This window comes from Capricornis sumatraensis, chromosome 2, assembly GCF_032405125.1.
Source record: "Capricornis sumatraensis isolate serow.1 chromosome 2, serow.2, whole genome shotgun sequence".
NCBI classification, from domain to species: domain Eukaryota; kingdom Metazoa; phylum Chordata; class Mammalia; order Artiodactyla; family Bovidae; genus Capricornis; species Capricornis sumatraensis.
The window spans coordinates 52038105-52053723 of NC_091070.1; positions in this window are offsets into that span (position 1 = coordinate 52038105).

Genomic DNA, 15619 nt, shown 5'->3' on the forward strand with positions numbered 1-15619 from the left:
AGAATAGTTTCTGTACTTATTTTATTGCCATGTACTGCTTAAGAGTTTAATTTTCAAGGTATGACTGTAAGTTATTTGGTTTATCAAAAAATAGCTATTTGGTCATAGAAAATGTTGCTGGGCCCATGCCTCTCCATTTCAGGGTACCCAGAACCACACATCCTGAATGCTGCTGAGTGTGCCCTTCTTTTAACACATTATTATTATTTTTTTAAGATGTATTTATTTTTTGACTGTGGTGAGTCTTTGCTGCTGCACGTGGGCTTTCTTTAGTTGTGGTAAGCGGGGTGCACTCTGCACTGTGGTGTGTGCTCTTCTCACTGCGGTGGCTTCTCTTGTGGAGCATGGGCTCTACACACGTGGGTTTCAGTAGTTGTGGCACACAGGTTTAGTTGCCCTGATGCATGTGGGATCTTCCCATGCTGCTGCTGCTGCTAAGCTGCTTCATTCGTGTCCGACTCTATGCGACCCCATAGACGGCAGCCACCAGGCTCCCCTGTCCCTGGGAGTCTCCAGGCAAAAACACTGGAGTGGGTGCCCTTTCCTTCTCCAGTGCAGGAAAGTGAAAGTGAAGTAGCTCAGTCATGTCCAACTCCTAGCAACCCCATGGACTGCAGCCTACCAGGCTCCTCTGCCCATGGGATTTTCCAGGCAAGAGTGCTGGAGTGGGGTGTCATTGCCTTCTCCAGGGATCTTCCCATGCTGCTGCTGCTAAGTCGCCTCAGTCGTGTCCGACTCTGTGCGACCCCATAGACGGCAGCCCATCAGGCTCCCTCGTCCCTGGGATTCTCCAGGCAAGAACACTGGAGTGGGGTGCCATTGCCTTCTCCAATGCATGAAACTGAAAAGTGAAAGTGAAGTCACTCAGTTGTGTCTGACTCTTCACGACCCCATGGACTGCAGCCTACCAGGCTCCTCCGTCCATGGGATTTTCCAGGCAAGAGTGCTGGAGTGGAGTGCCATTGCCTTCTCCAGGATCTTCCCATACTGGGGATCAAATCCGTGTCTCTTGCAATGCAAGGTGAATTCTTAATGACTGGACCACCAGGGAAGCCCCTAAACACCTTATTGACTAGGGGATTTTTGTAGATGCTAATGCCTGTGGCCAGTGTGATTTGTTATGTGAGTTAATACTGAAACACTCTGGTCCAATAACGTTTGGGTAACAAAAGACATATTAATACATTTCTAGTCAATAAGTTATTAATAGAAAGATAGTAAATAGTTTTACTGTTGCTTTTCCCCCCCTCCAATCTTAGAGCAGCTATTAGTGCTACTTAATCCTGCTTTATGGAGCTGGACACACATAAGCTCTTGCCAGTCTGGTAACATGTATAAATTTTTCTTTTTTAATTAAGAGATGATTGACCTAGAACATTATGTTAGTTTCAGGTATGCAGTGTGGATTCATTATATGTAATATTGAAAATGATCATCACAATAATCTAGTTGACATCTATTACCATGCATGGTTACACAATTTTTCTTCTTGTGATGAAAACTGAACAAAATTTATTCTCTTAGCAACTTTCAAATATACAGTTGAGTATTATTAACTATAGTCACCATGCTGTACCTTGCATCCCCAGGCCTTATTTATTTTATAACTGGAAGTGTATACCTTTTGACCCCCTTCATCCATTTTTGCCAATCCCTGGCATCCTGCTTCTGATAACCACTAATCTCTTCTCTGCATCTGTGGGTTTGGAGTTTTCACTTGTTTTTAGATTCCACATGTAAGTGAGATCATACAATATTTGTCTTTCTGAGTTTGCTTTGTTTCACTTACCATAAATGCCCTCATCCCTGTTGTCATAAAAGCGAGATTTTATTTTTATGGCTTAATATTCCATTATGTGTGAAATAATGCACATAAAGAATCTGCCTACAATGCAGGAGACCAGGGGTTCAGTCCCTGGGTCAGGAAGATCCCCTGGAGAAGGGAATGGCTATATTGCATATTATTTTTATCCATTTATCCAACAGGGGACATTTAGATTGTTTGCATGTCTTGGCTATTGTAAATAATACTGCAATAACATGGGATTACAGTTATTCTTTTAGTTTCCTTTGGATGAATTCCCAAAAGTGGAATTGCTGGATCATATGGTAGTTCTATTTTAAAAAAGTTTTCAAAGAAAATTCCATACTGTTTTCCATAGTGACTACACCAATTTATCTTTCCACCAACAAATGAACAAGGGTTCTCTTTTCTCCACATCCTGGCCAATATTTGTTATTTGTAGACTTTTTGATAATAGTCATTCTCACAGGATAATAGTCATTCTCTGACTCAGCTCCTGTGAGTCCTTCACACAGAACCTGATACCTCACTGTTGTTTTGATTTGTATTTCTCTAACAATTAGCAATATTGAGCATCTTTTTGTGTACTTGTTAGCCATCTTTATTTCTTCTTCATGAAAATGCTTTTTAAGATCGGCCTGTTTTTAATCAGACTTTTTTTTTGCTATTGAGTTGCATGATTTATATTTATATTATATTATTGAATATTTGTATTATATATAATCAATATAATATATAATTATATATAATCATATAATATACAATTATATAATATATGTGATTATATATTAATATAGTATATAATATAATATGTTATATATTGCATACTATATTATTATATATTATAATAATGTATATAATATGTTACATATAATTATATATGATATATAATACAATATATATTGTATTATATATAATATATATAATGGATATTAACCTTTATCAGATACATGATTTGCAATTATTTTCTCCTATTCTGAGTTGCTTTTTCATTTTCATGATGGTTTCCCTTGATGTGCAGAAACTTTTTAGTTTGATGTAGTCCTGCTTTTAAATTTTTGCTCTGGTTGCTTTTGCTTTTGGTGTAAATCCAGAAAACCATTGCCAAGATCAATGTCAAGGACCTTACCCCTATGTTTTCTTCTAGAAGTTTTATGATTTCAGGGCCTTATGGTCACGTCTTTAATCCATTATGAGTTGATTTTTGTGTATGATGTGAAAGAATGGTTCACCAGCAGCAGGGAGGGAAAAAGGAAACTTTCTTCATACACATACAAAGGGTGTGATATTGACCAAAGATGATGGCAAAGTTTCTCTATGTGCTTACACTGGTTGAGGGTGGACTATGGTGTTGGAAATAAATTCCTGAATCCTGGTGTCTGGAATGAGCCCATCATAGGCCTGGAGGCTGTTAGGGAGGGAAGAACCCATCACCTTCCTGGCACTTGTACCTTGCCCAGGGACATCTGGGAAAGAAAATTTGCCTGATCCCAGGCCAGAGTCCCCAGTCTCAGTCTTGGCCCTGAGCAGAGAGATCACACCAGGAGGATCAGGACCAAGCTGTGCGCCTGGGGGTCCAGCAGTGAATCCCCATCAGCCCTGATCCTGATGCATCTTGCTCACTCGACTGCCGTTTGTCATGTCTCCTTCAGTTTCTTTCACCAGTCTTATGGTGTTCAGCCTGTAAGTCTTTCACCTCCTTGGTTAAATTTATTCCTAGGTGTTTTATTCCTTTTGATGCAATTGTAAATGGGAGTTAAAAAAAAAAAAATTCTCTTCCCGATAGTTCTTTACTAGTGTATAGAAGTGCCAGAAGTGCAATTGATTTTTGTATGTTGATTTTTTATCCTACAACTTTACTGAATATTTTTATTCTGACAGTCTTTTGCTTTTTAATTTTTAAAAAAATTTCGGGCTGCTCTGGGTCTTCATTGCTGCTCAGGAGCTTTCTGTAGTAGTTGCAGTGAGTGGGAGCTCTTCTCTAGTTGCAGTGTTCAGGTTTCTCCTTGCAATGGCTTCTCTTGTTGCGGAACACGGGCTCTAGGGCCTGTGGGCTTCAGCAGTTGCGGCTCATGGGCTCTAGAAAATAGGCTCAGCAGTTGCGGTGCATGGGCTTAGTTGCCCTGAAGCATATGGAATCTTCCTGGACCAGGGATTGAACCTGTGCCTCTGCATTGGCAGGTGGATTCTGAACCTTTGGAACACTAGAGGAGTCCTAACAGGTGTGTGTGTGTGTGTGTGTGTGTGTGCCGCCTTTAGAGTTTTCTGCATATGTTACAATGTCATCTGCAAATAGAGACAGTTTTATTTCTTTTTGATTTGGTTTTTCTTTCTTTTTTTTTTTACCTAATTGTTCTGGCTAGGACTACAAATACTATGACAAATAAGTTGTCTTATTCCTTATTTAAGAGGAACTGTTTTCAGCTTTTCCCTGTTGAATATGATGTTAGCCATTGGCTTGCCATGTATGACTTTTCTTGTGTTGAAATACATTCCTTCTATGCCCAATTTATTGAGAGTTTTTCTTTTTATCATAAATGAATGCTGAATTTTGTCAAATGCCATTTCTGCATCTGTTAAGATGATCATGTGATGTTTACCCTTCATTTTATTAGTGTTGGGTATCACACTGATTTCTTTGTGGATGCTGAACCATCCTGCATCCCTGGAATGAATCCCACTTGATTCCGGTGTATGCTCCTTTTAAAGTATTGCTAAATTTGGTTTGTTAATATTTGTTGATTATTTTGCATCTCTGTTAATTAGGGATATTGGTTTGACCTGTAGTTTTCTTTCCTTATAGTGACCTTAACAGATTTTGATATCCTGGTAATGCTGGTCTCATAAAATGAGTTTGGGAATTTTCCTTCCTCATTTATTTTTGGAAGAGTTGAGAAGGATTGGTGTTAATTCTCTGAAAGTTTGTAGAATTCACCAGTGAAGTCACGTAATTTCTGGACTTTTGTCTGTTGGGAGATTTTTGGGTTACTGATTCACTCTTCTTACTGATAATGCATCTGTTCAGATTTTCAGTTTCTTCATGATTTAGCCTTGGTAGGTTGTATGTTTTATCTATTTGGGACATATCTAAAAATAATATTTCAAGGTTTTCTATGAATCAAATGAAATAATATATGTGAATGCATTTTATAAATAGTTTAAGAAAGTATATAGATTTTATTATTATCATTAATTTTATGAGGTTTGTTCATTGTCTTCTGATTATCTCTTCAAATCTGCTGTTATATAGAGATCAGGCCAGTATGAATGCTCGGAGTAATAGTCGGAGGTTTTTTCATATATATAAAATGTGTGAACTTAAAAAAAAAAGGTATCCATTTGTTCTACATTGTCCAATCTTGTGTGTAATTGTTCATAGTAGTCTTTTATGGTCCCTTGACTTCTTTGGTATGCATTGTGATGTCTCCTCTTATAGTCATCTTCTTATTACTTCCAGCGCTGCTGGCAGAAGTATTTCTTCTTGACGGTAGAAACGAAAAAGTTAACAGAATGTCTAGAGAAAGAATCATGTGAAACTTTAACCTACTTGCATTGCTCTGGAAGTCACTTCTAAATTTGTTTGCCAGATTTTATGTTGTGGGGAAAGCAAGGGCAACAGAGCCAGAAATCCTAAGACTGATTACAGGCACCAACCTTGAAAGAGCATGTCTGAGTTGGATAAAACACATGTAAGCCAGCTGTCTCAAACTTTTCCGCCTGGTAGGGGTCACCTTCCCTTTTTACCCAAATAACACAACTCTCCCGTCTATGATGGAGCTAGGATTTCCCCCTGTTTTCTTTCCCACAAGTGTTTCAGTGACCTCCCAGATGATATGAACTTGTCTCCCTCTCTGTCCTAAGGCTGTGCTTGCGTCAGTCATGGTGGTTTCTTCTGACACTCCCTGGAAGCATAGTCTAGCCATCACTAGATGGCCTTTACCAAGGTGTTGCCATCCCTGCCCTCAAGCAAGGACACAGGCTTTTTGCCTAGTAAAGTTAGTTATCTATTTTACGCATGAGTGTATGTATGCCAATGATACTTTTTCAATTTGTCGTACTTGCTCCTTCCCCCACTGTGTCCATCAGACCTTACTCTACATCTCTACATCTGTGTCTCCATTTCATCTTCATAAATAAGTTCATCAGTACTGTTTTTCTAGATTCCATATATATGCTTTATATATTTTTTCTTTCTGACTTACTTGTTTTTCTCTTTTCTGATGTCACTGTATGTAACGGATTCTAGTCTCATCCACCTCACTACAATTATAGCTGAGTAATATTCCATTGTATATATGCACAACATCTTCTCTATCCATTCACCTGTCAGTGAACATCTAAGTTGCTCCCATGTCCTGGCTGTTGTAAATAGTACTGCAGTGAACATTGGAGCGCATGTGTCTTTATTTTTAATTGAAGGATAATTGCTTTACAATATTGGTTTCATTTCTGCCATACATCAATATGTATTAACCATAGGTGTACATATGTCCCCTCTCTATTGAACCTCCCTGCCACCTCCCACCCTTTCTCACCCCTCTAGGTTGTTAGAGACCCATGGTTTCAGTTCCCCGAGTCATACGGCAAATTTCCATTGGCTATCAAAGGAGAAGCCCCAGCAAGGCGATGGGAGGGGCTAAAGCACACTTAAAATCAAACCCCATCCCCAGCAGAGATACTCAGAGGGCTCAAACAAAACCTTGTATACACTAGGAGACCTCACAGAGACTGAGCCAGGCCTACCTTTGAATGTTTGAGTGTCTCCTGCGGAGGTACGGGTCATCAGTGGCCTGCGTGGTGGGGGGGGGGGTGCTCTGGGTGCTGTAGACCTGGTTATGGCATAAGGCCTCTTGGAGGAGGTCACCATTAACCCCACCATAGAGCCACCAGAACTTACACAGGACAGGGGAAACAGACTCTTGGAAGGCACAAACAAAACCTTGCGTGCACCAGGACCCAGGAGAAAGGAGCAGTGACCCCACAAGAGGCTGACCCAGATTTGCCCGTGAGTGTCCAGGAGTCTCTGGTGGAGGCGTGGGTCAGCGGTGGCCTGCTGCAGGGTCTGGGGGCGCTGAGAGTGGCAGCGCGTCCACAGGACCTTTTGAAGGAGGTTGCCATTATATGCATTAATGCCACCATAGTTTGGCCTTAGGTCAAAAAGGGAGGGAACAGAGCACTGCCCATCAACAGAAAATCGGATTAAAGATTTACTGAGCATGGCCCATCAGAACAAGACCCAGTTTCCTCCACAGTCAGTCTCTCCCATAATCCTCTTATTGTTATCTGTCAGAGTGCAGACAGAATGAAAACTAACAATCACAGAAAACTAATCAAACTGATCAGCCTGGACCACAGCCTTGTCTAATCAATGAAACTATTAGCCAAGCCATGTAGGGCCACCCAAGATGGACAGGTCATGGTGGGGAGTCCTGACAAAACGTGGTCCACTGGAGAAAGGGAATGGCAGACCACTTCAGCATTCTTGCCTTGAGAGCCCCATGAACAGTAGGAAAAGACAAATAGATAGGACACTGAAAGAGGAACTCCCCAGGTTGGTAGTTGCCCAACGTGCTACTGGAGAACAGTGGAGAAATAACTCCAGAAATAATGAAGAGACAGAGCCAAAGCAAAAAACACCCAGTTGTGGATGTGACTGGTGATGGTAGTAAAGTCCGATGCTGTAAAGAAAAATATTGCATAGGAACCTGGAATGTTAGGTCCATGAATCAAGGTAAATTGGAAGTGGTCAAACAGGAGACGGCAAGAATGAACATCGACATTTTAGAAATCAGTGAACTAAAATGGACTGGAATGGGTGAATTTAACTCAGATGATCATCTTATCTACTACTGTGGGCAAGAATCCCTTAGAAGAAATGGAGTAGCCCTCATAGTCAACAAAAGAGCCTGAAATGCAGTACTTAGATGCAATCTCAAAACAACAGAATGATCTTGGTTCATTTCCAAGGCAAACCATTCAACACCACAGTAATCCAAATCTATGCCCCAACCAGTAATGCTGAAGAAGCTGAAGTTGAACGGTTCTATGAAGACCTACAAGACCTTCTAGAACTAACACCCAAAAAAGATGTCCTTTTCATCATAGGGAATTGGAATACAAAAGTAGGAAGTCAAAAGATACCTGGAGTAACAGACAAGTTTGGCCTTGGAGTACAAAATGAAGCAGGGCAAAGGCTAACAGAGTTTTGCCAAAAGAACACACTGGTCATAGCAAACACCCTCTTCCAACAACACAAGAGACAACTCTACACATAAATGGACATCACCAGATGGTCAATACTGAAATCAGATTGATTATAGTCTTTGCAGCCAAAGGTAGAGAAATTCTATACAGTCAGCAAAAACAAGACAGGGAGCTGACTACGGCTCAGATCATGAACTCCTTATTGCCAAATTCAGGCTTAAATTGAAGAAAGTAGGGAAAACCACTAGGCCATTCAGGTATGACCTAAATCAAATCCTTTATGATTATATAGTGAAAGTGGCAAACAGATTGAAGGGATTAGATCTGATAGACAGAGTGCCTGAAGAACTATGGATGAAGGTTTGTGACATTGTTCAGGAGGCAGTGATCAAGACTATCCCCAAGAAAAAGAAATGCAAAAGGCAAAATGGTTGTCTGAGGAGGCCTTACAAATAGCTGAGAAAAGAAGAGAAGCGAAAGGCAAAGGAGGAAAGGAAAGATATATACATTTGAATGCAGAGTTCCAAAGAATAGCAAGCAGAGATAAGAAAGCCTTTCTCAGTGATCAATGCAAAGAAACAGAGGAAAACAATAGAATAGGAAAGACTAGAGATCTCTTCAAGAAAATTAGAGATACCAAGGGAACATTTCATGCAAAGATGGGCACAATAAAGGACAGAAATCGTATGGACCTAAGAGAAGCAGAAGATATTAAAAGAGGTGGCAAGAATACACAGAAGAGCTGTACAAAACAGAGCTTCATGACCCAGATAATCACCATGGTGTGATCACTCACGTACAGCCAGACATCCTGAAATGTGAAGTCAAGTGGGCCTTAGGAAGCATCACTATGAACAAAGCTAGTGGAGGTGATGGAATTTCCTGAGCTCTTTCAAATCCTAAAAGATAATGCTATGAAAGTGCTACACTCAATATGCCAGCAAATTTGGAAAACTCAGCGGTGGCCACAGAACTGGAAAAGGTCAGTTTTCATTCTAATCCCAAAGAAAGGCAATGCTAAAGAATGTTCAAACTACCACACAATTGCACTCATTTCACATGCTAGCAAAGTAATGCTCAAAATTCTCCAAGCCAGGCTTCCGCAGTACAAGTACCATGAACTTCCAGATGTTCAAGTTGGATTTAGAAAAGGCAGAGGAACCAGAGGTCAAATTGCCAACATCTGCTGGATCATAGAAGAAACAAGAGAATTCCAGAAAAACATTTATTTCTGCTTTATTGACTATGCCAAAGCCTTTGACTGTGTGGATTACAACTAACTGGAAAATTCTGAAAGAGATGGGAATACCAGACCACCTTACCTGCCTCCTGATGTATCTGTATGCAGATCAAGAAGCAACTGTTAGAACTGGACATGGAACAACAGACTGGTTCCAAATTGGGAAAGGAGTACGTTACCCTGCTTATTTAACTTCTATGCAGAGTACATCATGAGAAACACTGGGCTGGAAGAGGCGCAAGCTGGAATCAAGATTGTCGGGAGAAATATCAATAACCTCAGATATGCAGATGACATCACCCTTATGGCAGAAAGCTAAGAACTAAAGCCCGTTGATGAAGTTGAAAGAGGAGAGTGGAAAAGCTGGCCTAAAACTCAGCATTCAGAAAATGAAGACTATGGCATCTGGTCCCATCACTTCATGGCAAATAGATGGGGAAACAATGGAAACAGTTGACAAACTTTATTTTTTTGTTCTCCAAACTCACTGCAGATGGTGACTGCAGCCATGAAATTAAAAGACACTTGCTCCTTGAAAGGAAAGCTATGACCAACCTAGATAGCATATTAAAAAGCAGAGACATTACTTTACCACTAAAGGTCCATGTAGTCAAAACTATAGTTTTTTCCAGTAATTATGTATGGATGTGAGAGGTGGACTATAAAGAAAGCTGAGCACCGAAGAACTGATGCTTTTGAACTGTGGTGTTGGAGAAGACTCTTGAAAGTCTCTTGGACTGCAAGGAGATCAACCAGTCCATCCTGAAGGAATTCAGTCCTAAATAGTCATTGGAAGGACTCATGCTGAAGCTGAAACTCTAATACTTTGGTCATCTGATGTGAAAAACTAACTCATCGGAAAAGAGCCTGATGGTGGGAACAATTGAAGGCGGGAGGAGAAGGGGATGACAAAAGATGAGATGGTTGGATGGCATCACGAACTCAATGGACATGAGTTTAAATAAGCTCTGGGAGTTGGTGATGGACAAGGAAGCCTGGCATGCTGCAGTGCACGGGGTTGCACTGAGTGAATGAACTGAGTGAATGAACTGAACTGATCCATTTTACGTATGGTAGTGTCCATGCTTCCACGCTACTCTCTCCTTTCACCTCACCCTCTCCTTCCTCCCCCAACCCGTGTCCATAAGTCTGTTCTCTATGTCTGCGTCTCTACTGCTGTCCTGCAAATAGGTTCATCAGTACCATTCTTCTAGATTCCATATATATACGTTAACTATGGTATTTGTTTTTCTTTCTGACTCTTTTCACTCTGTATGTTAGGCTCTAGGTTCATCTACCTGATTAGAACGGACTCAAATGCATTCCTTTTTATGGCTGAGTAGTATTCCATTGGGTATACGTACCACAGCTTCTTTATCCATTCATCTGTTGATGCACATCTAGGTTGCTTCCAAATTCTAGCTATTGGAAATAGTGCTTCGGTGAACACTGGGGTACATGTGTCTTTTAAAATTAGTTTTCACAGGGTATAAGCCTAGATGTGGTACTGCTGGGTTGTATGGTAGTTTTATTCTAGTTTTTTAAGGAATCTCCATACTGTCTTCCATAGTGGCTGTATCAATATACATTCCCACCAGCAGTGCAAGAGGGTTCCCTTTTCTCCACACCCTCTCCAGCACTTGTTTGTAGATTTTCTGATGATGGCCATTCTGACCAGTGTGAGGTGATATCATCTCATTGTAGCTTTGATTTGCATTTCTCTAATAATAAGTGATGTGGAAATTTTTTTTCATGTGCTTGTTAGCCATGAGTCTTCTTTGGAGAAATGTCTAAGTCTTTTCCCCACTTTTTGATTAGGTGGTTGTTTTTTTTCTGGTATTGAGTTGCATGAGTTGTTTGTATATTTTGAAAATTAATCCTTTGTCAGTTGTTTTATTTGCTATTATTTTCTCCCGTTCTGAGGGCTGTCTTTTCACCTTGTTTATAGTTTCCCTCATTGTACAACATCTTTTAGGTTTAATCAGGTCCCACTTAGTTTCATTTTTATCTCCATTACTCTAGGAGGTGGGTCATAGAGGATCTTGCTATGGTTTATGTCATACAGGGTTCTGCTTATGTTTTCTTCTAAGAGTTTTATAGCTTTTGGTTTTATATTCAGGTCTTGAGTCCATTCTGAGTATACAGTGGGGAAAAGATAGTCTCTTCAATAAATGGTGCTGGGAGAACTGGAAAACTACGTGCAAAAGAATGAAATTAGAACACTTCCTAAAACCATATGCATGCGTCTTTTTGAATTGCAGTTTTCTCAGGGTATATGCCCAGTAGTAGGATTCCTGGATCATATGGTAATTTTTACTCTCTCTAATCTTATGGTTGGTGTTCCTGACCTGCAGCCCCCAACCTTTCAAAAGTCACTTCATTAACACAACGAAAGACACTTTTGCCGCTCTAAAAACAGAAAATTCTAAGAGTTTTAGGAGTCCAGTGCCAGAAAAGGGGCTGAAGACCAAATATATATTTCTTACTATAAATCACAGTACCACACCCAAGAAGGAAGAAATCCTCCCCTTCCATCCTCAGCATCCCTTTGGATATGTAGCTCTGCCCTCAGGGATGACACTCCTTCAGATTCAAGCCTCCTGTTCTTGGGCAGGGTCTGTCTATTTACTTTGCAACTCCAGAATAGCCCCGAAGTATTCCAAAATAAAAGATTAACTTTAGCACCAAAGCTGAATACTGCCTTTCCTTTAAACGTCAAACCCCTGGCAGTGTGGACATAGTGGTCTCTGCGGCTTCTAGCTATTAAAGTACCGGAATTGTTGGGTGCATCAGTCACTGTGTTGGGAGCCTTGGGAGACTGATTCCTCTGGAGGCGGGTGCAAGTGGTCGCTGTAAGCTCACGTGCGGAAGGCTGAGGAGATTTGCTGACAGGAACTCACCTCGAGGAAAGAGAAGTTCAATTGCGGGGGTGTGGCTGGGCGGGGGATGGGGTGAAGAGGCGTGGGAATTGAGAGCACAGCTCTGCAACATTGTGCCTGGGTCCAATGGAGAGGGTGATGCAGGCAACAGCAACTATTTATAGCAATGGTAATAACCAAACCAGAAAAGCTGATTTTTTTGGGTTAGAGACACAATGCTGAAGAGGCTGAGCTAGCATTAAGCTCAGTTTAACACTTAGGGCACGCTGGTGAAGGGAGCAATTAATTCTTTGGGAAATATCTTTAAGATAGTCTCAAAGTATCAGCAGGCTCAGCTATGTGGGCCTGTGATCTATGCCATCTCCCAGGACCCTGCACTCACAAGGGCCCTGTGCTTGATTTAACACTGCCACTGTCTTGATGTTCTTAATTTTTTTTTGGCATGGGACTCTATATTATCATTTTGCTCCAGGCCATGCAGTTACGTAGCCAGTCCTGGGTGTCAATAAGAGAAGAGAGATGGTGCCGGCATGGTTGTACTCCCTTTTCCAGCAGTAGCAAAAATGTGCTGTCTTGGTGAAACATTGGAGGTGGGGTCTCCTAGCAATGTTGGCTCAGCTTGTTCTCAGCTCAGCACCAGCAAGGCATCTGTGTCCTTGAAGGCAGTGGGTGACAGGGACTTGGCTTGGGCAACAGTGCCGTTAACAGGTGACACGAGCTACAGCAGAAGCTGTAAGGTTCTTGCAGGTAGCTCTTCAGTCTAGAGATGGTTCAAAAGAGTAGTTCTCAAGAAAAGAGAATTTGGCATCCTGTGAGCACAGGACATACCCCCGGGGATGACTTTAAAGGGCAAAGCATGGTGGTCTTGGTCCCCAAAACCTGTGGGGACTGGAGCCAGAGACAGACTTCTAAAAATTTCATTTTTACCCCAAGACTGGTGCAGCCTGGGGAAACAGGTGTGACACATGAAAACTGTAGATTCCAGTACAGATCTGTTCACTAATTTCTGCAGCTGATCCTTTGTCGTCGTTAAGTTGTGTCCGACTCTGCAACCCCATGGACACAAGGCTTCCCTGTCCTTCACTGTCTCCCAGTGTTTGCTCAAATACATGTCCATTGAGTCAGTGATACTGATCCTTACCAGACCCTAGAAAAGGGGGATCCTCTAACCCATTGCTATATTTGTAGTGGGGATAAACATAGTTCACTGGTGGCTCAGACAGCAAAGAATCTGCCTGCAACGCGGGAGATGTGGGTTTGATCCCTGGCTTGGGAAGATCCTCTGGAGAAGGGAATGGCTACCCAGTCCAGTATTCTTGCCTGGAGAATTCCAAGGACAGAGGGGTCAGGAGGGCTGCAATCTATGGGGTTGCAAAGAGTTGGACACAACTGAGCAACTAACACTTTCAAACATAGTTCTAGACTCTAGGCCAATATGAATGAGTAATGACAGTAATACCAGTTTTTGCTCATGTCTGTTATTGTTTCAAGGCGTTTTCATAAACTTTGACATAAATGAGCAAGAGAACCAACCTGTGAGGCAGGTCAGGTAGGAACTATGCCCGGTGAGGCTAAAAACATCAGCTGATGTGCACACTGGGACCCTGCAGGTGGAATGTGGGTGAGTGTGTTCTCGCCTCTCCAGACTGGCTAGGGGAGTGCTTTCTTTATTTTGGCAACTTGGAACCCGGAATAGAAACTGGGGCACAAAGAATACATTGAATAAATCCTTGCCAGTTTCACTGAACTTGAAGTGAAATGAGAATGTGTGGAATCCAGTCCCTAATTTTCTGGTTGAGACTTGATGACCCAAAGAACTGTAGTGCTTCATGCTTGGGGAGTGAGGTCTTAAGAAAAACTGTGGCAGCAGAAACTAACACAGTGTTGTAAAGCAATCAGACTCCAATTTAAAAAAAAAATGAAAAAATGAATTTAAAACAAAACTCAAAAACAACAAAGAATAGAAAAACCATGTAAAACTGAGAAATGAGGCAAAGAATGCTGTACACCTTTTCTTTTCTCTTTTTTTTTTTGTACACCTTTTCAAAATCGTCCTAGTCACTTGATGCATCGTCTAACACACCTGCTAAATCATCTGATACTGAGAGAGAAGATTTTAGGCTGCTGTTTTCTCCTGATTAGGGCCCAGAGTCCATAAAATTAATGTTAAGTTGTGAATTTTTGTCTTGAATAGATGAAAATGATTTTGTCTTTTATGAAAGATAACCTGAAAGCTTACAGTTGATTTATCTCATACAACATTGACCAGAAGGTTTATTTTGGCATTCTTTTTTTGCTTTAATTATGTATTTACCCATCCTATCCTCCTTGGAATCAGCTCTAATATTCTACTGATTCTCTTATTAATGAGTTAAGTATGTCCTTGTGTTAAACTTCTTGAAATTTATACTTTGATAGTTCAAACTCTTATTACTAAAATTTTGCTTGGACTGAATTATATTTTAGATTTAAAAAAAAATGCAACTATGTTAAAAATCAGATTTGTCCATTACTATTCTGTTCTTTGGTACATGTAATTATAAATCTCCAAGAAATAGTTTTTGACAGCTGTAATCACATCAGCATTGCATCAGTACATTGGATGTTATCTTTCACAGTACCATGTATTCCTAAAAACCTTCATTATGAAGAATTTTGAGCATGCATAAAAATGGACAGAATAGTAAAACAAGCCTCAATGAAACCATCATATAACTTCAGTATTTCTTAACCTATTAGTCAATCTTGACCTTTTTATCTCTCCATTTACTGTTAATTTGAAGCATTCCAAGATATATCATCTTATCTGTAAATATATTCTTAAATTACTATATAAAAGTAATTATCAATATATCCAGTCTAAAATGCTTATGTGTTCAGTTTTGTTAGATGAAGCAAAATGTCTGTCTTGGGAATTCCCTGGCAGTACAGTGGCTGGGGCTTGGCACTGTCACTGTGGAGATTCTGTGTTTATTCCCTGGCTGGAAGACTAACATCCTCAAAGCCACATGACTCAGCCAATTTAAAAAAAAAAACAAAAAAACAAAAAAAACCTATCTTTTTTTCAGTTGATATAACATGAACATATTTCTCTCACTGTCATTAGAAAACATTGCCTAGAAAAGATTCACTAATAAATCCATCTGATTTTAAAACTATACATATTATATATGTACATAACACAATCAAACATGGTCATGTTGATTTAAATATTTTTGTTTATTTTAAATTTTTAGGTAATAAAGACTAAGGGTAGTAGTAGGGAAAAAAAGATGAAAGAAAAAGAGGAACTGATCTGTAGTTTCTTAACTTACAAGATAGACGAGGTAGCATAAGGCAACTATTCTGGTAGTATAGTTGATCTTTGAACAACACGGGTTTGAACTGCGTGGGTCCACTTATATTTTTTCAGTAAGTATATTGGAAATTTGTTTGGAGATGAGCAACAATTTGAAAAAGTGAGTAGATGAATAGTGCAGCTTTCTCCTTCCC